The 23,865-nt window shown below is 39.7% G+C and overlaps 1 long non-coding RNA gene across 1 annotated transcript in view; it reads left to right on the top strand.

Moving 5' to 3' along the window:
• Nucleotides 1–23,321, top strand: part of LOC117358633 — a 167,312-nt gene extending 143,991 nt beyond the window's left edge. The window contains exon 3 of the long non-coding RNA XR_004539048.1: nt 22,871–23,321. This is a non-coding gene — a long non-coding RNA (uncharacterized LOC117358633). The remainder of the gene's footprint in view (nt 1–22,870) is intronic.
• Nucleotides 23,322–23,865: the final 544 nt, after the last annotated feature.

The following is a 23,865-nucleotide window of genomic DNA, read 5'->3' as shown; positions in this document are numbered from 1 at the left end:
GATAGATTGTGAGCCTACTGGGACAGATTGGGAAATAATGCTTGAGTACCTGAATAAGTTCATGTACATCTTTCTGGGCTCCCTTAGGAGAACAGTAGAGAAAATTGAATAAATAAATATAACATCATGGTATCAATTCAGTTCCTCTTTTAGGGGATAGCAGAGCAAACACAATATAGTTATCACGAACCCCTAAACAAAATTTTAATTAATTTTGATGGTCCAATCAAAAATAATTAAAATTATGTTTAGGGGTTCATGATAGTAATATTAAGCTATCTGGAGAAATCCATGCCTGGCCTCCTGTTCTTCACTGAAAAAAAAAGTTTGGCAATATACAGACAAAATTTATTCCTATACCTGTCTGGGAAACTATATATCTCATATAATCATAAGAGTGCTGGGTGCTGGGTGCAGAAGTGGTAGATATACAATCAGGGCAGGATTAATTCGTCGAGGGCCCCTAGGCACACAAGTACACTGGGCCCCCTGCCCCGCCCCACCCCACCAGGCGGAAACAGGAAGCTGCGTCAGAGGGAAGCTTTGGGCAAGCAGCACCGCTTGCACAATTACAGTTCCCATTGCCTTTCTTACCCGCGTTGCTTGCTTGTCTTACTTTCCGTCGATGGGGGGGGGGCGCATTGCCGATCGATGCTGAAGGGGCCCATCGCCGTTTGGAAAAAACAATGTTGATGCCCTCCTTCATCGGGCCCCCCTGACCATTTCGGGCCCTAGGCACGTGCCTGCTTGGCCTATTGGTTAATAGAGACATTAAAATACCTCCATGTCATAAATGCCCAGGAGATAGACTTCTTTCAGTTGAAAGGAAGATCTGAAACAAGCGACTATAGGATGAATGTGAAAGGTGATAGAGTTAGGAGTAATCTTTGGAAATACTACTTTATGGAAAGAGTGGTGGATACTTGGAGCATCTTCCTAATCAAGTTTCAAGTTTATTTAAAATTTGATTGATCGCCCAATCATATATTCAGGGCGATGCACCATTCTAAAAACAGTTTATAACAATATACAGGGGAACAAAAAGTTCATATAGCAAATACATGACTTTCAAAACAGACAGGACCAGTAGGGTAAGTGGGATAGAAACACAATAATTGAAGGCAAATGAGACAATCAAGGGAAATTACAAAAGTAGGGATTTTTGGTTTGGTTTTGCTGTTTTTACAATGTCTAGCAGTCAAATGCATCTTTAAAAAGAAAGCATTTTAACTGACTGTCAATGTTTCTTTCTTCCCTTAAGTAGATTGGCAAGGAATTCCACAATTGAGGGGCCACAAAAGAAAAAATGTATTGTCTTCAGTATTAATAGTTTTAAGTGATGGAACGGTTAGCAAATGTTTGTCATTAGAGTGAAGTATTCTAGTGGAGGCGTAGGGAATTAGAATTCTGTCGATGAAAGCTGGGGACTTATAGAGTTGAGCCTTAAGTGATAACAGACATATTTTATAAATTATTCTATGCGATACCAGGAGCCAATGAGATTTTTTAAGAAGCGGTGAAACATGGTCAAACTTTTTTGCATTCATAATAATTTTAATAGAAGCATTTTCAATTAGCTGTGAACGCCTGGAGGTGGTATGGATACGGACCGTATCTGAATTCACAGAGGATCTCTCTAAGAGAGAAGAAGGACTACTAGAGATTAGTAGTTGATATGGATAGTCATATTGACTAGGCTATATGGTATTTATCAGTCATCAGTTGTATATGTCCCCATAGAAAACAATTGCAGATAAAAACCATGAGACCCACCTACTTTGTCCAGATTTCATTTCTGGTGCTTAGCATGGACACTAGTTAACCTCGGTTTTACCTTAAATTTCTTTGTATTTAAAAATCCTTTCTGATTTTCCTATATTTGTCTTGAACTTACTCTTTCTATGTCTACCATTTCCCAAGAAGGGCCATTTCATGAACCCATCACCCTTCTCGTGAAGCAAAATTTTATGATGTTTTGCCTTAGCCTAAGTCCTATGACTTCTTGATTTAGATTGCTTGCTTTCCAATCCTATCCAATATGAAGATTTAAAGCTTTAAGGTACTATATTTGAAAGTCTCTGGCATATACCCACTGTCTCTCTTCGCCTCTAGGGAGTAGACCCTGTAAGATTTTAGTATCCCTTCTCAGGACCATTTTATACCTATTCTAAGGTCTATTGCAAATCTGATCTCCAGAAATGGACAGAGAATTCTTAGTGAGATCTTACCAACGCAATACACAAGGTTTTATAAGCATTTTTTTTTTCATTCTGTTTATTCCTTCAAGGTTTTGGTATCATTGACAAAAAGGCAACAATTTTCTTCAGTTCCCTTCACAGGGACATTGATTGTAAACAGACCCAAGACTAAATCCTAAGGCACTAGTTACCTTGGTTTTTTTTCTGAATAAATTTAACTTACCGTTAGCCACTATTTTTTCTCACAACTTGTTTCGTATCCAGTCCATCTCCTTGAGGCCCACTCCTATGCTGCCCATTTTATTTATCAGCTTTCTATGTGGACACTATAAAAAAAAACCATTATATCCAGTGTATTAGCTTGAGCAAATTCTATACTTAGCCATTGATCAGATATGACATGATATTCCTTGGGTAAAGCTATGCTACAACCAAACAGATTCTAGATTCACTACCCGTCCTTCAAAAAAGTCACCATTAATTTTACCACAACTGAAGTTGTATGAAGATGGACTACCTCAGTGCCTGTCTGTAAAAATCAGTTGAACGTATCCTCAAGTGGACCCACCAGAACATCTCTGAGATCCCATCTCTGAGATAGGAGTGGAGGTAGGTTTAGGTTTAAGATTAGAGGTAAGTTTAAAAAAAAAAAAAAATTCGTCTGGGACCACTGTTCAGGCAGTGGGCCTGATGGGCCGCCGCGGGAGCGGACCACTGGGCAGGATGGACCTCTGGTCTGCCTCAGCGGAGGCAACTTCTTATGTTCTTAATACTCTGTTACTGCATTTTTGTGATTTATTAATTGGTATTTGAAGAAAAGAATTTGCATAACCATGGGGTCCATTTACTAAAGCGCACTAACCGATTTAGCGCATGCTAAAGCGTGCTAAATGCTAATATGCCCATTGTATTCTATGGGTGCGTTAGCATTTAACGCGCCTAAGTAAAAGGACCCCCATGTTTGCTATTGTATTCTTGCGATTTGCCAGTTGACATTTGCAGAGAAGAAATTGTTTAATTATGTAGATTTTATGATATGGTTTGTTTTTATCTTATGTATGTTTTAATTGATGTAAACTGTATAAATAAATAAATAAAATAATATGTATCCAATCTAACTTCATAGGTTTGTCCACTTTCAGTTTTGATAGACCTATATAAATACATTATTCAATAAGCAGTATGACATCTGCCCCACAATGACCAGCCCTTCACCAATTCCTTCTTCAGTTTATACCAAGCCAAAGTACTTGTTTAGCATTTTTGCTTTTTTTCATTTCTCACCACATCGTCCTCCTTTGTTCCTCATTCCCACCTCCATCATTTACATATCTGGAAAAAAGTCTTCTCTCCTCACTGTACCTCCTTGGCTCCATTTGTACCTTTGCTATCCCACCTTCCTAGTTTCTTTCAGTTTTGCTAGTCTTCCTTCTTCTGAGATTCCTTATAGATGATGAATGTTGATGAATGCCTTTATTTTTCCAGCCAACTCTATGGAAAACCAATCTAATTTCTTCTCTTTTTTTATTTTATTTATTTCTCTAATATAAATATTATTTGCCCTAACCAGGACTCTATTTAGTTTATCTCCTCATTCTATTTCATAAGAAACTTTTCTTTCTGTCAAAACTACCTCAAGCCACTCCACCCCCATTTTAGTAAAAACTGCGTTTCTGGAGTTCAGGACAACCTTAGTATGACCTCTCCCTGCTTTGGCTCCTACATTAAACTATACCATTGGGTGATCACAAGAGCTCAGGAGACTATATATCTGGACAACAAAAAACACTTTTCTGTGTGTGAGAGCATCCAATCCAATATCACACCCGCCTGTGTGGGTTCTGCTGCCATTTCCCTGAGGAGAAGCCCTGGAAAGGAGCCCAGTATCTCACTACTTCTTTTTCCACAGATGGAATGCTCCGATCCACATCTGGCAAGTAAAAATCTCCCACCAGCAACACCTCGCCTTTCATTGTACTTTACAGCTTTGATTACATCACTATCCAATTCTTTTGACTGGACCAGAAAATCATTTTCCCTTGTCGAATACATATCATAATACTTTTAGTAATAATTATGTATGCTAAAGTTTATTGCAAAGATCCCTTAGAGGGGCATAAGCGAAAGGGACGTCTAAGTCCGTTTACGTCCAACTCAAAAAACAGCCTAAGACACATTTTTGAAAAATATGTCCAAAATTTTTTTTGTTTTGAAAATCATCTAATTATATGTCCTGCCGATCTGATCGTCCAAGCCGCTAAATCGTCCATCTTTATATTACATTTTCATCCAACTTTTCATCCAAGTCCAAAATGCCTAGAACAAGCCCTGTTGGACGTGGGAGGGGTCTGCAAAGTGATGGACTGCACACCCAGACATGCCACCTAAATAGTGGGGTACTTTACAGGGAACTGCTGTGAACTTCACAAAAAGGGTGGCATGTCTTCTCCTCCCTACAGCTCCCTTACAGGTTACGGTGAGCCCCTCAAACTACCTCCATAATCCCCTAGACCCACTTATCTACCACCCCAATAGCCCTTATGGCCGCAGGAGCCACTTATATGCCAGTAAAAAAGGGTTTTGGGGATGTATAAGGGAGTGCACATGTTTAAGTATCACTGCAGTGATTACAGGGGCTTAAGGACATGGGTCCTCTTCTCCATAAGTCCCTAACCCACCCCAAGACAACTTAAGCAGCCTCTGTGCTGGACAACTAGGCTTTACTATGCCAGGCGGCCAGGTGATGATTGTCTGGAGGCTGAATTTTAAATATGTGATTAATATTTTTATGGGGTGGTGAGTTTAGGTGGGTTTTTGTGACTTAGACCATGTTTTAAATGGTCTAAGTCACAACATCCAAGTTCCATCGATCGTGGGCTGTATAACTTTCGGTTATGCATGCTGTATGACTAAGTCTAAGCCATACGTCCCACCCAACTCCCGCCCTCGACACTCCTCCCAAAACGCCCCGTTTAGCTTTGGTCGTTCAGCGGCACTATGAAGGCCTAGGTCGTTTAGAAATACGTCCATAACCCGTTTTTAGTATCAGCACTTGGACGTTTTTGAGGAATATTCGTCCAAGTGCCGACTTAGGCCGGTTTGGGGTATTTCTCTTTCGATTATGAGCCCCTTAATGTTCTAAAAGGTAGTTTCCAGTATTCAGACAACTATACAGGTCAAGGTTAACATTTTTATAAGGTATCCCTCATCCTTTTTTCTAGAGGTTCACTATGAGCATATTAAAATGTCCACTATCAAGTATACTCTTATATTTATCTATTTTTCTATACTGTTCTCCCAGGGGAGCTCAGAATGGTTTATATGAATTTATTCAGATACTCAAGCATTTTTTCATCTGTCGCAGTGGGCTCACAATATATTTAATGTACCTGGGGCAATGGGGGGATTAAGTGACTTGCCCAGGGTCACAAGGAGCAATGTGGGTTTACATAGTAACATAGTAAATGATGGCAGATAAAGATCTGAACGGTCCATCCAGTCTGCCCATTAGTTATACCCATTACAAGTACATGATTAAATTAGCTTGTCTCTTCTTTGATATTTCAGGGTCATAGACTGTAAAGTCCACCTGATATTGTCTTAGGTTCCAAATGCTGAAGTTGCCGTCCAAGCTCACTCCAGTAACATCCTCATGTTCCAAGTTACTGGAGCTCCCATTAATACCTTCCCCAGCCCATTCTACACCAAATCACCACATATAGGACACAGACCATGCAAGTCTATCCAGTACCGGCCTTGGTTATTTAATTTACATCCTTCGTTTTCTAATTAGAGATCCTCTATGTTCATCCCACGCTTTTTTTTTAATTCCATCACTGTTTTCCTCTCTACCACTTCCCTCTGGAGAGCATTCCATGCATCTACCACCTTCTCCGTGAAAAATAATTTCCTAACATTGCTCCTGAGTCTTCCTCCCTGCAACCTCAAATTATGCCCTCTATTTTTACCATTTTCTCTTTTCTGGAATAGATTTGGTTCTAATAAATACCTTTCAGGTATTTAAACATTTGTATCATATCTCCCCTGTCTCTCCTCTCCTCCAGAGTATACATATTTAGATCTTCCAGTCTCTTCTCATACTTCTTTTGGTTCAAACCCTTACCATTTTTGTCGCCTTCCTCTGGACTGCTTCAAGTCTTCTTATTTCCTTCACCAGATATGGCCATCTAAAACTGAACACAATACTTCAAGTGTGGCTTCACCAATGACATATAGCTTCAGTGCTGAGGCTATAGCTTTAACTATTGTGCCAAACTCTCCCAGCATGGTTTGAAACATGAGCAGATTACATATATGATATGAAAATGGTTGGTCCAGATTTGTCAGCCAGATAGTTTCTGTCCTAACTCCATATTGTTAACATATGATCTTAGATAAACTATTTCCACCCTACTTCTTGTTTGTAAATGCCATGAATGCAGTGAAAGCAAGGGCAAGATTCCCTATTTTCATATCTATTTCTCCTAATCCATGACCATGGTAAAGCTCTTTGAAAATAGTCTATTATTATGGGACTATGTTCTCAAGTTCCCAAAATTAGTTGATGATTCTAGTCAGTCAGTTCAAGGTATTTCTCAATCTGACATAATCAAGCCTGTAAAATTGTGTTAAAGAGCTATTTGCATTAAGAAAATCTGTTTGAACTCTAATGGTAAAAAAAAAAAATAAATAGAAGTACAGAAAGCATACAAGTTAGTAAGGAAATGGGATTATATGCATAGCTGGATTTAAGATGTTAGCACCCATCACCCTGAAGCTCCCAGAGCAGTCAGGCGGGGGATTCTATCCCAGACATCATAGAGCAGAGTCCTAAGGCAAGTACAATCAGGCTCCTTTAGTCCGTATAACCTTGATCTTCAAAATTTGGTGCTCTGTTTTGTCTGGGCCTAATTATATGACAATGAAGGGAGGTAAATTCAAAAGAAATGTGAGAAAATATTTTGGTCCTAATATTTTGAAACAATTTACTCAGGCAGGAGAAGCTCTTGACCAGTTAAATCACACTGACCAGGTGATCTCCAGATTGTCAATGGCAGATAACCAGATACAGCCACCAAAAATCCAGAGAGATACTCCATGGCACTATCTAGTTGATATCTATCACTCAAGATAGCAGAAAAACGGGATATATCACAAAAAAACAAACACTACTGCTTATTGAAACTTCAAACATTCATATATTATATAAACTCTATACAGAACATTGTCACAAACATTTCATTAAAGTTACAGTTATAGTTCATTATCTAGTTAATGCCAGAGTACATAGTCTGGGGGAACCTACTCTCTTCAACATCTTCTTGGCACCATTCCTAGTTCTTGTCCAATTCCTTGGATTAACCACTTATTTATATGCTGACGACATTCAGCTAATTGCAACTCTAGATGACTTTTCTACCGTCGCTACAGCTGAACTGAATGCCAATGAAATATCATCTCGTCTTGGTTCTGCAAAGAAAAACGAAAGCTGAACCCAGATAAAACCAAAGCCAGGCTGCTCTCCAGAACATCCCTTACCACACAGTCCAGCTATTACCATTTCTGGAGCTCCAGTCTCATTTCATTCAACTTTAAAGATTCTTCATGAGCTATTGCTATGGGAATTCTGGGATCTTCGTTTGACTTTTAGGAAATCAAAACTTTTTTATTCTGTATGGGGCCCCTATATACAATTGTTGCCTCATTGTGTGCGCAGCTCTCTCCTCAATCGCTTGGGGATGCGGCCATTCCTCCTATTGGGGGAATTTGATATGGAAGCCGAGATGAAGCGAGAATGCAAAAGGGGTAACACGGTTATTATGGGAGACTTCAACTACCCCGGGATAGACTGGAGTCTTGGAAGCTCAAAATGCGCTAGGGAGACAGAATTCCTGGAGGCTATACAAGATTGTTTCATGGAGCAGTTTGTTAGAGAACCAACGAGAGGAAATGTTACTCTGGATCTAATCCTAAATGGGTTAAGAGTACCTGCAAAGGAAGTAGAGGTAGTGGGACCGTTGGGAAACAGCGATCATAGCATGATCAAGTTCAAGGTTGATGTAGGAATACTGAAAGGAAAGAGAACAATAGCGACAACTTTCAACTTCAGGAAAGGAAACTACGAAGCAATGAGGGAAATGGTAAGGAAGAAACTTAGGAACACTTCCAAAAAATGGCAAACGGTAGAACATGCCTGGTCTTTTCTCAAGAACACAGTGAGCGAGGCGCAAAATCTGTATATCCCCAGATTCAGAAAGGGGTGCAAAAAGAGTCAAACAAAAGACCTGGCGTGGATAACTAAGCGATAGGCAATAAGAAAAATTCATTCAGGAAATGGAAAAAGGACAAAACTGAGGGGAACTGGAAAGAGCACAGGAAGTATCAAAAAGAATGTTACCGAGTGGTTCGAAAAGCTAAAAGAGAGCATGAAGAGAGGCTAGCTAGGGAAGCATGAAATTTCAAACCGTTCTTTAGATATGTTAAAGGGAAGCAACCGGCTAGGGAGGAGGTGAGACCGCTGGACGACAGAGACAGGAAGGGAGTGGTGAAGGAGGAGAAAGAAGTGGCAGAAAGACTTAACATGTTCTTTTCGTCTGTATTCACAAATGAAGACACATCCAACATACCGGAACCTGAGCAATTCTTCAATGGAAATCAAGCAGAAAAATTAACATCCATGGAAGTGAGCCTTGAAAATGTATGCAGGCAGATAGAAAAACTGAAAACTGACAAATTCCCGGGTCCACACGGAATCCATCCAAGGGTTCTGAAGGAATTAAAGGAGGAGATAGCGGAACTACTGCAGCAAATTTGCAATCTACCCCTGAAAACAGGCATGATCCCGGAGGACTGGAAGATAGCCAACGTTACACCCATCTTTAAAAAGGGATCAAGAGGTGACCCGGGAAACAACAGACCGGTGAGTCTGACCTCGGTTCCAGGGAAAATGGCGGAAGCACTGATAAAAGAAAACATCGACGAACATTTTGAAAGAAACGAACTTCTGATAACCAGCCAACATGGTTTCTGCAAGGGGAGATCGTGCCTAATGAACTTATTGCACTTCTTTGAAGGAATTAACAAACGGATGGACAAAGGAGACCCCATAGACATCATATATCTAGATTTCCAAAAAGCCTTTTCCAAAAAGCCTTTGACATGAACGCCTACTCCGGAAACTGAATAACCATGGGGTGGTAGGAGACGTACATGGATGGATCAGAAACTGGTTGGTGGGTAGGAAACAGAGGGTAGGAGTGAAGGGGCACTACTCGGACTGGAGGAGGGTCACGAGTGGGGTCCCGCAGGGCTCAGTGCTTGGGCCGCTGCTATTTAATATATTTATAAATGATCTAGAAACAGGGACGAAGTGCGAAATAATAAAATTTGCAGATGACACCAAACTATTTAGTGGAGCTCGGACTAAAGAGGACTGTGAAGAATTGCAAAGTGACTTGAACAAACTAGGGGAATGGGCGACGAGATGGCAGATGAAGTTCAATGTTGAGAAATGTAAAGTATTACATGTGGGAAACAGAAACCCGAGGTACAACTATACGATGGGATGGGATGTTATTAAATGAGAGTACCCAAGAAAGGGACTTGGGGGTAATGGTGGACATGACAATGAAGCCGACGGCACAGTGCGCAGCGGCCACCAAGAAGGCAAACAGAATGCTAGGCATAATCAAGAAGGGTATTACAACCAGAACGAAAGAAGTTATCCTGCCATTGTATCGGGCGATGGTGCGTCCGCATCTGGAGTACTGCGTCCAATATTGGTCGCCGTACCTTAAGAAGGACATGGTGTTACTCGAGAGGAGAGCGACGCGTCTGATAAAGGGGATGGAAAACCTTTCATACGCTGAGAGATTGGAGAGACTGGGTCTATTTTCCCTGGAGAAGAGGAGACTTAGAGGGAATATGATAGAGACTTACTAAACTAAACTAAACTAAATCCTCTCCACGGAAGTGAAGCTCGGCACAGTTTACAAGATCATGAAGGGCATAAAGAGAGTAGAGAGGGACAGATTCTTCAAACTTTCAAAGAATAAAAGAACAAGAGGGCATTCGTTGAAAAGTTGAAAGGGGACAGATTCAAAACGAATGCTAGGAAGTTCTTCTTTACCCAACGTGTGGTGGACACCTGGAATGCGCTTCCAGAGAGCGTAATAGGGCAGAGTACGGTACTGGGGTTCAAGAAAGGATTGGACAATTTCCTGCTGGAAAAGGGGATAGAGGGGTATAGATAGAGGATTACTGCACAGGTCCTGGACCTGTTGGGCCGCCGCGTGAGCGGACTGCTGGGCACGATGGACCTCAGATCTGACCCAGCGGAGGCATTGCTTATGTTCTTATGACTGGTGCATGCACACACACTTTCATGCTTCTCTCTTTCTTTTTCACTGCATGACTTGGGGGGGGGGGGGGGGTTGGATAGGTGAGCAAGGGTTTGGGAGGGCTGGGAATAAATGGTCTAAAAAGGGGTTTCACTGGGGTCCATAATAATCCAGGCTCCTGGTGTGTTCTAATGTTCCTTTGGGTTATTCCTCTGTTGGGCTTGTCGAAGAGTTATTTATTCTTTTTGTATAGTCATGGCCTAATCTCTTTATTGTTCACATCTCTTGAGCTTGGGGGGGTGGGGGGTGGGGGTGGCACTATTGCATTTTCATTCTTGCAGTGTCAATATTTTTGTATTATTCTGTCTTCTGATGTTACAATTTGAAATTGATGCAGGACTTTAGATGTTCTTTGTATTAGCTATATTCCTAAATTTGCCATTGGTGATTATATTTGTGGGGTTTTGCATCAATAAAAAAATTGTTTGATCGTAAAGATTCTGGAAAGTCAGATTTTACATTTATTTATTTAATTTTCTATACTGTTCCCCCAAGGGAGCTCAGAACAGTTTACATGAATTTATTAAGGTGCTCAAGCATTTTTCCCTGTCTGTCCCAGTGGGCTCACAAAATTTCAGAGACTAGGGGACACTCGATGAAGTTACAGGGAAATAGTTTTAAAACCAATTGGAGGAAATTATTTTTCACTCAGAGAATAGTTAAGCTCTAGAACGCGTTGCCAGAGGATGTGGTAAGAGTAGATAGCGTAGTTGGTTTTAAGAAAAGTTTGGACAAGTTCCTGGAGGAAAAGTCCATAGTCTGTTATTGAGAAAGACACAGGGAAAGCCATTGCTTGCCCTGGATCGGTAGCATGGAACGTTGCTACTCTTTGGGATTCTAGAATCTTGCTACTCTTTGGGGATTCTGCATGGTATGTTGCTACTATTTGGGGTTCCAGAATCTTGCTTACTCTGAGATGCTGGAATGTTTCTACTCTTTGGGTTTTGGCCAGGTACTAGTGACCTGGATTGGCCACTGTGAGAACGGGCTACTGGGCTTGATGGACCATTGGTCTGACCCAGTAAGGCTATTCTTATGTTCTTGGGGCAATGGGGGGATTATGTGACTTGCGCAGGGTCATAAGGAGCAGCGTGAGTTTGAACCCACAACCTCAGAGTACTGAGGCTGTAGCTTTAACCATTATGCCACTTTCTTACCATCAGTGGTGTAATAAGGGGGTGAGGTGGGAGCAGTCCATCCCAGGTGCAGTCTTCCTAAGGGCGCGGTACCCTTCCTCCTCTCCACCCCACACATGTGCGACCCTTGACTTCTCCAATACCTTTTTCACTTCCCCTGTGCGAGGTTGCTGCTCAAGTCAGCATCGGTGCTCTCTCTGATATCACTTCCGGGACCCTCGCCTAGGAAGTGATGTCAAAGGGCGAGCCGACAAAGACATGGGCATGCTGCTCATGCTGGAGAAGTTAAGGGATAGGTCACAACAGACCAACAAAAAATACACCCAAAGAATTTGACCCACGTAACCACATCTTACTCCATCACCACGATGGCATCAAACTGAATTAGCTCTTCTCGCTGTATTTTACGCCTTCCCTATATGCTTATATAATGTACTTCCTCCTGCACCATCTCTGAACTGTTCCAAATTATCTTGTTAATTGCACAGCATAACAATCTCTATCTCATAGAATTTCAAAGGTTCTAATGTATCTCTACTGTATTCTTGTACCACACTAAACTGTATCTCCATAAATTGTACTGTAAGTCACCTTGAACCTTTTTAGGCATAGCACAATTCATGAATCCCAGATTAGATTTATCACAATATTTTGCACTATGCATACTGCTCTGATGGCTCTCACTATATCAAATTAATTAATAAACTTGAAACTTGGAGCCAGGATTTCCCCAGTTAGTGGCAATTTTCAGCCTGTTAAAGCAGGTTCATGCCCAGATGCATTATCAGAACAAACTATGGCTTCGGGTCTTATATTTAAGCTTTTACATTGCTATCTCCTTCAATGCATGTGCTCGATCAGTAATATGGAATGTTGCTACTCTTTGGGGATTCCACATGGAATGTCGCTACTATTTAGGGTTCCGGAATCTTGCTACTCTGAGATTCTGGAATGTTGCTACTATTTGTGGTTTTGCCAGGTACTAGTGATTTGGATTGGCCACCATAAAGATGGGCTACTGGGCTAGATGGCCCAAAGGTCTGACTCATTAAGGCTATTCTTATGTTCTTATCTGTAGTATGTACAACTCTTTTGGATTTCACTAAAAGTGGACATTTAATGTGGTTTTGTGCATCAACCCCTGGGCCTTTTGCGTGTATTGTGATGTGCAAAATAAGAAAAAAAAAATACTGTTTTCCTTGTCTTTGCTTTATACAATATTCCAATGGATTTATAATGATTATTTCAGGATAAGAGGATTTTTTTTTTATTATTATTATATTTTTTCTGGACTTTTGCAGAAACATAGACTGAATGTCTGGGAAAGAGTGCAAGAGCACTGTGTGACATGCAAGAGGTTTAGAGCAATTTTCTTCCTGCAAACACTATAAATTTCCGTTTCCATAATGCACAACAACAACAACAACAAAAAAAAAATCTCAGATTGCTATTCCTATCATGACAAGCATCGGAAAGTTCTGCTTGACCTTTTATTAAAAATTTCTTATACCAATATGGTTCTTTGCTACTAGTACCCCAAGGAATTATGAAAAATACTTTTTCCTGTAGTTTAGCCCATGTGCACTTATTAGGTTCACAAATATAATACCATTATAAAAGAAAAGAAAAACTGCCAGGGCTGCTAAAAAACATTGTCATAACACTAAATTATTATATAAATATAAAAGGAATATGTCTGTAAAATATTCACTCAGCAAACATCCCAAGGTGATAATTTTGCTATGTTGTTCTTATTCCTGGGAGATCCATAACACATGTGGATATGGCACATGTCACCACATGAATCAGGCAGTTAATGCCTGTACTTTTTAGAAGCTGAGATGTCTTACCAAAAGAATGTGCTATAAAAAAAAGTGTTCAGATTCTGTTGCTTTGTCTGATAGGCATAATTTAATGTCTTGCTTATAATGCTGCATCTTAAGGAAAAATACACACTGTCCTATGTAGTTATTTACAATATATTACTAAATCTATGCAAATATATTTCCCTCAGCCCAGTATTTTATAACAAAGGTCAACAATGTTTGAAATATTTTGAAATATATTCCCAATATACTTAGTATATAGTGGTAATGTTCAACATATGCACATATATCTTAATATATTTCTAGATTTTTCTATTCATTCTCCCTTACCATATATTTTCATAAGAGATTGTTGTTAAAATCTTGGCTTCTTAAGAAGCCATATTAACATCTACACCTATCCATCTGAAAACAGTTTTATTATCATTTCTAATTATGCTGCTTTTCAGACTGCAGCCCAGCAAATATTTCTTAACACTCTCTTCTTTAACATAAATGATGCAAGTTGTTCAGTAAGGCTCATAAATTTAGAGCATCTTTAAAAGAAGCACTACAGATTTAACAGTGATGCTGGTAGATGTTAGCCACAATGCTTCACATACAGACAACGCGGATAGGATTCTGTGCACACAAAGATTTCTCTGCAAGATGTTTTAACAGGATAGACTGTTTGATCATTTAACAGAGGCCGAGGGCTCAGTTACTTGTCTGCTTGTTTTTTATTGTCAGTTCCTCAAAGGAAATTATTTGCCAGTGGCCATGGAAAATGAGTGGAACTGGCAAAATACCGCCCTCTTGACAAAAGGACTAATTTACTAATGACCTGATTCAAATTCTTTTAACCTATCAACGTGTGACTAGACATCCAAACTCCAACACCCAAAAGGCAGACCTGGCCAATCGTATCGTTCAAAGAACAACGAGTCAAAACACACTCAATTTATTTTTTTTTTTAAATTAGAACCAAGGGAGGATCGCCATACATTGAAAATGGTGGAAATGCTTCAGTAAATCTGGTCCCCAGGGAGTCAGAGTGGGAGTATCGTTAGGAAACACAGAACAACTCATTGTGATCATTATCCTATTATTTCCATTTTTAATGAGCTCTCCCTTTGTTAGATACAGGGGAGTCCTTTATCTCAAAAGAAAAAAAAAAAAAACCAAGAATGAACTCATCATCTCATTCCACTCGTGGCTACGTTTTCAACATAAAGTTGTAATCCTTAAGGTTTCTCAATTAAAGACTGCCCAACTAAGCATTCTACTGTATTTCTCTGGCATCACAATCTCCCAAGACGTCAGCTCATCAACTGTAGATTTGTTGCTATCAGGCACAAATCCAATAAGTTAGCTACTTTATCAAAATGGACATCAACATACTATGAAAGATATATGAGTACAGATTTTTTTCAGTGACTGCTGGTTAAGCAGAATGCATAATCTACTATAAACATACAATCTGTATAGAGTGACTCATTTAGAATTTGCACTTCCGTGTTTGTCTCACACAAATAACAACTAATTACCTGCACACTGTTAATTTCAATCAGTCAAAATAGGTTTGCGCTTGCTGAGGAACGCTCTTCAATAAAGAAAACCCACTTTGAATCTCACGTGCTAAAGTAACAAAGGCCACGGTTATTGCATCGTCCCAAAAGTACTTAAATAATAGCCTAAAAATCTGAAGAATTACTTTAATACTTCAATGAAAATAACCCAATCCAAAACATTTTCAAAGAAGCAGGGCTCTTAGCTCTAGGCTACCGAATAATGGCTGAAGGAAAGTATATAGCTTGTCACTTCTGATTAGAGAACTGCGCCTCTGTGCTTTGAATGAGAGGCATGTCTGGTAATAGGAAGTGCAGATATTAAAGTTAATAAAATAATGTGGAATACGATATATATGGAACTTGACCAAGTATAACCAAGAATGCAACATATATTACCCTGCTCAGTCAACTCCTGTGGCCCCAGAATTTAATGACAAACTTTAATTTCTAGTTTTCAACAGAGAGCAGTGCAAAAATACAGTTTTCAGATTATACAAATATTTTATCAGCCTTCATAACAGATGCATCCAAGAATGTAGATACGAACTGTATCTACATGAGTGCATAATAACCGAACTGAGAAATTACTAGGATTGCAAACTGCTCAGCCATACAAGTCCACAAAAACCCATCATATCTGGGGTCATTATAAATAATTAGCTACAAAGACTCGGAAGTCAAGACATCACAACCTTAAATTGACCAGTGAGCATCCATTTTTCTTCTTCCAACAACGCTTTCCATTTCCGTCTCTGTATAATCAGGATTCTATAGCGTCTTGCACCCCCCCCTCCCCCTCCCCGTACCCTGGAATTGTTTCCTCCATCTAAAATTACAGCACAAACACTGATGCTTTAGGTTTTTCAAATACATTAACTTTCAGCGTGCATTCTCTTTCTTGAATAACAAGCTGCAGCACAGCCTTTTGTTCCTGGGACCGTTCAGTAGCAGCAAAATGACACTCTTGAGGGATTTAAAAACAACGCCGTGCACTAATACAAATAAACCCCAGAATTAAAGTTCTTGTTTCTATATTTCACTTTCAAAATATTTAGAACTTTGACAGATTTGACATTATATTTTCATTAAAACAGCTGATTTCAAAGTGCTGCACGGTGCAAAAACCCCATAAACAGTGTATGATGAACTGCCACACTCTTAATTAAAACAATAAATCCAGGGAACGGTATTTGTGCAGGCTGTGGTCTGACCTTTGCCTCCCGCTATCCACTACCAACGCCGCTGCCTCGTACGCTGTACACCAGATGTAGAAGGTTTTAAAACATGATCTGAAGGGCACTAAAGATAAAATAAGAGAAAAAGTGTCATTATTCTTCCCAGTTATGATTAATTCATTTCATATTTTACAATCTGGTTATGGAGTAAAACTGCAGACTTTACATCAAGTATTTACCATTCCACACACCTACTGTAATGTCTACAAATCGCTGATATTCAAGAAAAAGGCACACAGCTTATTCACCACTACCACATATAGGATTGGAATAGGGTTAATAAAAAAAGAGGAGGGGGAGACAGTGATTAGCTATCAATCTAAAATAATGAACCAGTCTTGCCTATTTGATGGTCAGTCATTTGCAATAAATATATCTATTGCCACAAAACAATGTAGCTGGTTCCCTTATCTCTGTACTGATAGATTTTAAATTAAAATATGCCCTTAAATCTATCAAGTCTGCTTCTTTGAGCAAAGGGTGTTAATTACTTGGCCATAATGATAGTGAGGTTGTCTGAGCTGAAAGTCAAGTGATTTGCACCATACGATAGTGCACCCAAAATCAGGAGCAGTTCCAGGCAAATCTGTACAGGGACTCTGTTGCTGATAGTTACCACCGACTCACTAAAACAGAGATTCTGGCAGTAGGCAAAGACTAAAGCATACATCTAGTCTTCCAACTCTCCCTCTAAAGCAGGGATCTCAAAGTCCCTCCTTGAGGGCCGCAATCCAGTCGGGTTTTCAGGATTTCCCCCATGAATATGCATTGAAAGCAGTGCATGTACATAGATCTCATGCATATTCATGGGGGAAATCCTGAAAACCCGACTGGATTGCGGCCCTCAAGGAGGGACTTTGAGACCCCTGCTCTAAAGTGATACTGTATGACATAGGGAGCGAACCACTTTTTTTATTTCAGGGGCCCAAAAGCTCCACCCTAGCCCCAGCAGGATCCTGCAGCACGACCTCTCGCTCTTTCCAGCTCCCGACTTCCCCACCTACCTTCCCTGGTCACTATAAGTTTAAATCTTTGGGCAACCGCCTTGCAGCGTCAACAAGTTTCAAGTTTCAAGTTTTAATTTATTTGATGTATCGCTTATTACAAACTAAGCGATTAACAAAGTATAACAATCATCGTTAAATTATATAATATTGAACACAAAAGGGGTAAAATAACAGTAAAATAATATTTCTTTAACTAATAAGAATTTGACACACAAAACAATATTGACAGACTATGACACATATGGAATAAACATAAGGAATTTAAGTTACAAAAATATTTTCCCTAGGAAGGGAGAAAGAGAGGTCTGAATGGGGAGGGAAAAAACAGTGGGATGGGATTGAAGGTGCTCTGTTCGAAATTGGCAATGAGATGAGTTTAGAGATCAAAAGATAATTTAAAAAGAAATGTTTTTAAATTGGTTTTGAATTGGTTTAAGTTTTTATTTTTCCTGATATATAAAGGAAGAGAATTCCAAGTAAGAGGAGCCACTACAGAGAAAATATCGTGGCGTTTTGTCCCTACTATTTTTAAAGAGGGAACCATTAATAATTCTTGAGAATCGGAACGTAAAGAGCGATTTGAAGAATGGGGTATTAATAGACGGTCTATGAATTGTGGTTCATTAGTACTTAGTGTTTTGAAAATAAGTAGAGCTATTTTATAAATTATTCGATTATTTATGGGCAGCCAATGTGATTTGATCAGCAGAGGTGTTACGTGATCGTATTTTTTACCATTGTGAATTATTTTGATTGCTATGTTCTGTATAATTTGTAATCGTTTTTTTTCTTTTTGAGTAATGTTTTGTAGTAGAGAGTTACAGTAATCTAGTTTTGTTATAACAAGGGAGTGCATTAGAATATTTAAAGATTGTGGTTCTAAATATTTTGACATAGAACGGATTAAACGGAGACGATAAAGACAGCATTTAACAATATTGTTGACTTGTTCTTGATATGTAAACTTGTCATCTATGATTACACCTAAAATTTTGAGAGATGTCACTGATTCAATTATTAAGTCATCTATCTTGAAAGGAGAAGATAATTGTATTCCCTGTTTTGACGGAAAAAGGAGGATCTTTGTTTTCGGTATGTTAAGCGCGAGTTTGTTATAAGTGAGCCATTCTTTAATTTTGTCTAATTTTTGATTGATTTGAGCTATTTCAATAGGGTTTTCTAGGTTACATGGATGCAATAATTGTATGTCGTCCGCATAGGCATATGCGGAGAAGCCTATAGATTGGCTGAGACTAAGTAAAGGTGAGAGAAAGATGTTAAAGAGTAAGGGGGAAAGAATTGAACCCTGGGGAATTCCGAAGCTAGATGAGTATGGAGTAGATTTAGTGTCATTGAATTGGACACTGGAAGACCGTTCTGATAAGAAAGAATTGAACCATTGTAGAGCTGTGTCATTGATACCGATCGATTGAAGTCTGTCTAATAATAGAAAATGGTCGATGGTGTCAAATGCAGCGGAAAGATCTAGAGAAAACAAGATGACGGATTTGTGTTGGTCTAGGTTATGTATAATGTTAGTAGTGAGACCTATTAATGAGTATTCTGTACTGTGATTTTTCCTAAAACCAGTTTGGTTGGGGTGTAGAATATTTGTGGATTCTACAAATTCTGATATTTGATTAAAAATTACTTTTTCTGTGACTTTTGCTAGGAAAGGAATATTTGCGATAGGACGGTAATTCAGAGGGTCTTCTATACTTATTTTATGGTCTTTTATTATGGGAATTATTGTTGCCGTTTTCCATGATTTGGGTACAATACCGGTGCTGAGGCTATTTTTTACAAAGGACAGTATATATGGTCCAAAACAGGAGAAGAATTTCTTTAAAATGACAGGAGGAATGATCTCAGAGGGGGAACTTTTTAGGTTTAAATTTTGTAATATCAATTTAACTTGTGATAGGGAAGGGATGTTGAAGTTAGAGCATTTTGCGCAAGGAAGTTTATAGTCATTAGATGTTTGATTTGTAAGGGGCTTGTTATCTCTGATAGTTGTAAATTTCTTTCGTATATTTTCAATTTTGATGCAAAAAGTGTCTGATAAGTTTTGCGCTGTGAGTGTTGAGGAACGAGGTTGTTTGTGTGTCTTCATTCTGTAGCGACGCTGCATGGCAGCTGCCCAAAGATTTAAATTTACAGCGGCCAGGAGGAAGTGGGGGGGGAGTAGAGCCATAACTGACCACCAATTTGGGGGGGAGACCACGGTCCCTGTGGCCTCCCCCATTCTGCCACCTATGTTGTAAGACCTTATTTCTATGGTTCCCAAACCAGGCTTGGAAACCACCGTCACTTGGTCTTACAGGATATCAGTCATTAAATATGGTGAAAAGACATTTCAAACAAAATTGCCTCATGCATATTCATTGTAGATATTGTGGAAACCCATCTGGCTGGGGTCTCCCAGGACAAATTTGAGAACTACTGCCTTAGATAGTATCTGGGCCTCTAGCTCTGGCATCACTTTCTCTCAATTAAGGATTCATTGCACTAGCCTCAGGCTTCAATTTGATTCAATTTATTGATTTATTGACACGACTTTTCACAACTTTCTTCAATTCCATTACTGTTTTTGGCCCAGCTACCTTCACTGGAAAGCCATTCCAGGTATCCACCATCCTTTCCATGAAAAAATTGCATAACTCCAGGTACCATGAAATCTGTATCTTTTACTAAAAGAAAAAAAAGGGCAAGCATTATATGTGAATGTGCATAAGCTCACTTGAAGCCACTTCTTCTGGCAGAACCAGACAACCCCGGATCCTTCCAAATTAAACTCATGTAAGTTCACTGAGAAAAATAGCTCCTCCCTATAAAGTTTAGCAGAAGCAATCCAATGCTTGATCAGACTCCTTCTACTCCTGGAGGTGTCTTATTATACAAAGTGACTATGGGATCCATTTTTAAAAGACAAACACATTTTTAAAAAAAACCCCAGCATAAAGTGGCACTGCGGTTTTGTAAAAGGGGGGGGGGGAGGAGGGGTATTTGCAAAAGCAAATAGAATACTGTATTATATTACGAAAAAGCAAACAGAAAAATGAACCAAAACAAGTGTTCAATCAGCAGGAACAGCATTCTACCTATCTTCAGTCTGAGTCTCAAAGCATTTCCTATAGCAAAATATCCACAACTTTTCTATTGGCCAGTCTCCTCCAATGTGCTCTCCAAGTTCAGAAACTAGAGTAGTCTAATGTCCTCCCAGCAACCTATTCAACCTCAAGTTAGGTTGAAGTCAATACAGCTGTTCAAATAGAAAGGAGAGGAAACACACCCTAGGACCCCCCCAATATACTAACCCGCAAGGGTCCTAGTAAAGAACTGCAGGAAGTTTCCTTCTTGTGCTGATTTATTTAACTAATATGGAATAGATATGGAATTTTTCTTACCAAAAAAAAAGTAAAATCGGGGACTTTTTTTCCGCAATTAAAAAAAATTAAATGTACTTCCAGAGACAGTTCCAAAATTGAAGTTTGTGCATGATTTTTTTCATGTTTTCATCCGCACATGAATCCCTAAGAAGCTCGATGACATGATTTTTTTAATTCATTAAGATGCTGTGCATAATTGCAAAACAGTGCGAAGTAATTGTTCAAAGATCATGTACTATTTTTGGCAAATGTGATAGTAGGTATTGTTTCACATACAGTATATGCAAAATAGCACACGCTCAGTGGTGTACCAAGGGTGGGGGTGGGGCAGGCAGTAGTCTGCCCCGAGTGCAGGAAGCTCAGGGGTACTGAAGTGATTGGGGGTCTGCAGTCTGCCCTCACCCATCCATTGGCTCTGCCAACCCCTGCCCTCTCTAACGCCAACTTTCTGACTTAGGCAATCTAAAAACAGGTCTAAGTGCCCAGAAGCTATCCAAAGTGACCGGATAGCCACTGCAGATACAAAGTGCAAAGCCCCACACACTCCTCCAGTGAACACTGACACTCCCCCCCCCCCCCCCGCCATATATATCAGAATAAAAACATACATACTTGCCTCTAGAACATCAGCACCCGGCATAGGAAAGCCTAATAGAGTTGCACAGAGATGGCTTAAGTCATCGGGGGGGTAGGCTAGTTAATCATAGACAGGAGGGCCCAGGCCCATAAGCCACTCTAACCACTGCATTCATGGTAAAACATTTGCACCCACCAAAAAAAAACCCAAACCCTATTGTACTGCCATATAGGTGGCACCTGCTTCCATAAGGGCTATTGGGGTGGTAGACAGGTGGATCTAGTAGGTTTTGGGGGTGTTTTGGGGAGCTTGTGGTGAGATGTTTATGTGGCACCCTTTTTGTGAAGTTCACAGCAGTGCCCTGTAAGGTGCCCCACTACTCTGTTGCAATGTCTGGGTGGCCAGTCCATCACTTTGCTGGCCCCTCCCACATCCAAAAGGTCTTGTCATAGGTGTTTTTGACTTGGACAAATTTTTGGATGAGAATGGACTATAAAGATAGACAATTTATCAGTCTGGACGATCAAATGGCTGGATGTACAAGTAGACGATTCTCAAAAAATATTTTGGATGTATTTTTCGAGAATGGACTTTGGACATGTCCGATTTTGGGCGACTAGCGACTTAGGCCCAAAACAGGCTTAGACGTATTTTTTTTATTATGCCCCTCCATGCATTATAGTGTTTATGATTAGCACGCACTAAATTTTAAGATGCCGATAGGAATTTAATGGGTGTCCCTATGTATACCCTAGAGGAAAGGAGAGACAGGGGAGATATGATTCAGGCGTTCAAATACTTGAAGGGTATTAACGTAGAACAAAATATTTTCCAGAGAAAGGAAAATGGTATAACCAGAGTACATAATTTGAGGTTGAGGGGTGGTAGATTCAGGGGCAATGTTAGGAAATTCTACTTTATGGAGAGGGTAGTGGATGCCTGGAATGCACTCCCGAGAGAGGTGGTGGAGAGTAAAACTGTGACTGAGTTCAAAGAAGCGTGGGATGAACACAGAAGATTTAGAATCAGAAAATAATATTAAATATTGAACTAGGCCAGTTACTGGGCAGACTTGCACGGTCTGTGTCTGTGTATAGCCGTTTGGTGGAGGATGGGCAGGGGAGGGCTTCAATGGCTGGGAGGGTGTAGATGGGCTGGAGTAAGTCTTAACAGAGATTTCGGCAGTTGGAACCCAAGCACAGTACCGGGTAAAGCTTTGGATTCTTGCCCCGAAATAGATAAGAAGAAAAAATTAAAAAAAAAAAAAAAATTTAAATTGAATCAGGTTGGGCAGACTGGATGGACCATTCGGGTCTTTATCTGCCGTCATCTACTATGTTACTATGTCAACATTTAGTTCACATTAATCATTAGCATGCGCTAACACGATTAGCACTCGTTGGTGAATCCCCCTTTGAATACTATATCCATGTCCTGAGGAGAGTTATTGAGAAGTAGGAGCTAAAGTCAGAGATCGAATAAATTCTGTAGTAGGAAGAGAAAATAAGTAGACTGCATGAGCTTTACAATTACTATCTGTCTTCATATTCTAGGTCTCTGTGAAGATAGTAAATAAGGATCCCATGAGGCCAGATTATGCACTGTAAGTCCATGGAGACTCCTTCATAATGATTCAATTCCCAAATGTGCTCAGCGTGACTGACAGTGCTGGTTTACCTTTAATGGCACTTGCGCACAAGAAAAATACCTACAGAAAGAAGCTGAGAAGGCCAGTCATTTGCTGGAAGAGAAGCCCCTGGTAGCCACTTCAAAGACTTACAATATTCTGTGACTCAGAAAAATTCCTTACTCTCTTTGCCAGAGGCAGTAATTATATTTTTCTGATGGAGCAAACTTTGTCCTAGAATATAAAGGTGGGTAGATGGGGAATGACACAGGGGAATGATCTGACAAAATAGCTCTGTTTCGAAAACAGAAAAACAGTAGCAGCTCAAAATGATAGCAGAACTCAAAATGACCATGTTAGTCTGCCTCGTTATTACTCCAAGTTCAGATGCCGAAACAATAAAATTTGGTGGAAATTATGTCTAAAACAATATCTTGTAGGTATGTACTGCTCAATAGATTTTTTTTTTTTTTTAAACCCAACTATATTGAATGCCGCTACTTAATCAGCACCTGTTAGTAATGATCCTTCAAGTTATTATTTTCCAAAAGTGCTAATGTTCTTGTCATTATCTTACTGAACCGAGAGTTGCCATGTTGGAAAAGAGTGATGACATTTCAGAACAGAAACCATTTCCATGGGAGAAAGTTAACTGCATACAGAAGTCAAGGGGGCATGGTTAGGGTGGGAAGAAAGAGTGTCCTGGGCAGAGGACTATAAGACAGATGTGGATTCTGCATCTCACATAGGAAATCATCATCTAACTATTCAAAAAAAAAAAAAAAAACATGTCTGGAATTATAGCAGTTCTGAGGCACATACGAATACCTGCTGTAAGAGGCAGCTGTAAATTCCAACATCTGGGATCTCGGCTTCTAATTTACAGTCTCTCACAATCACACCTCCGACATCCAATCCCCC

This window comes from Geotrypetes seraphini, chromosome 4, assembly GCF_902459505.1.
Source record: "Geotrypetes seraphini chromosome 4, aGeoSer1.1, whole genome shotgun sequence".
Lineage (NCBI taxonomy): Eukaryota > Metazoa > Chordata > Amphibia > Gymnophiona > Dermophiidae > Geotrypetes > Geotrypetes seraphini.
This window is presented reverse-complemented; position numbering and strand designations above follow the sequence as displayed.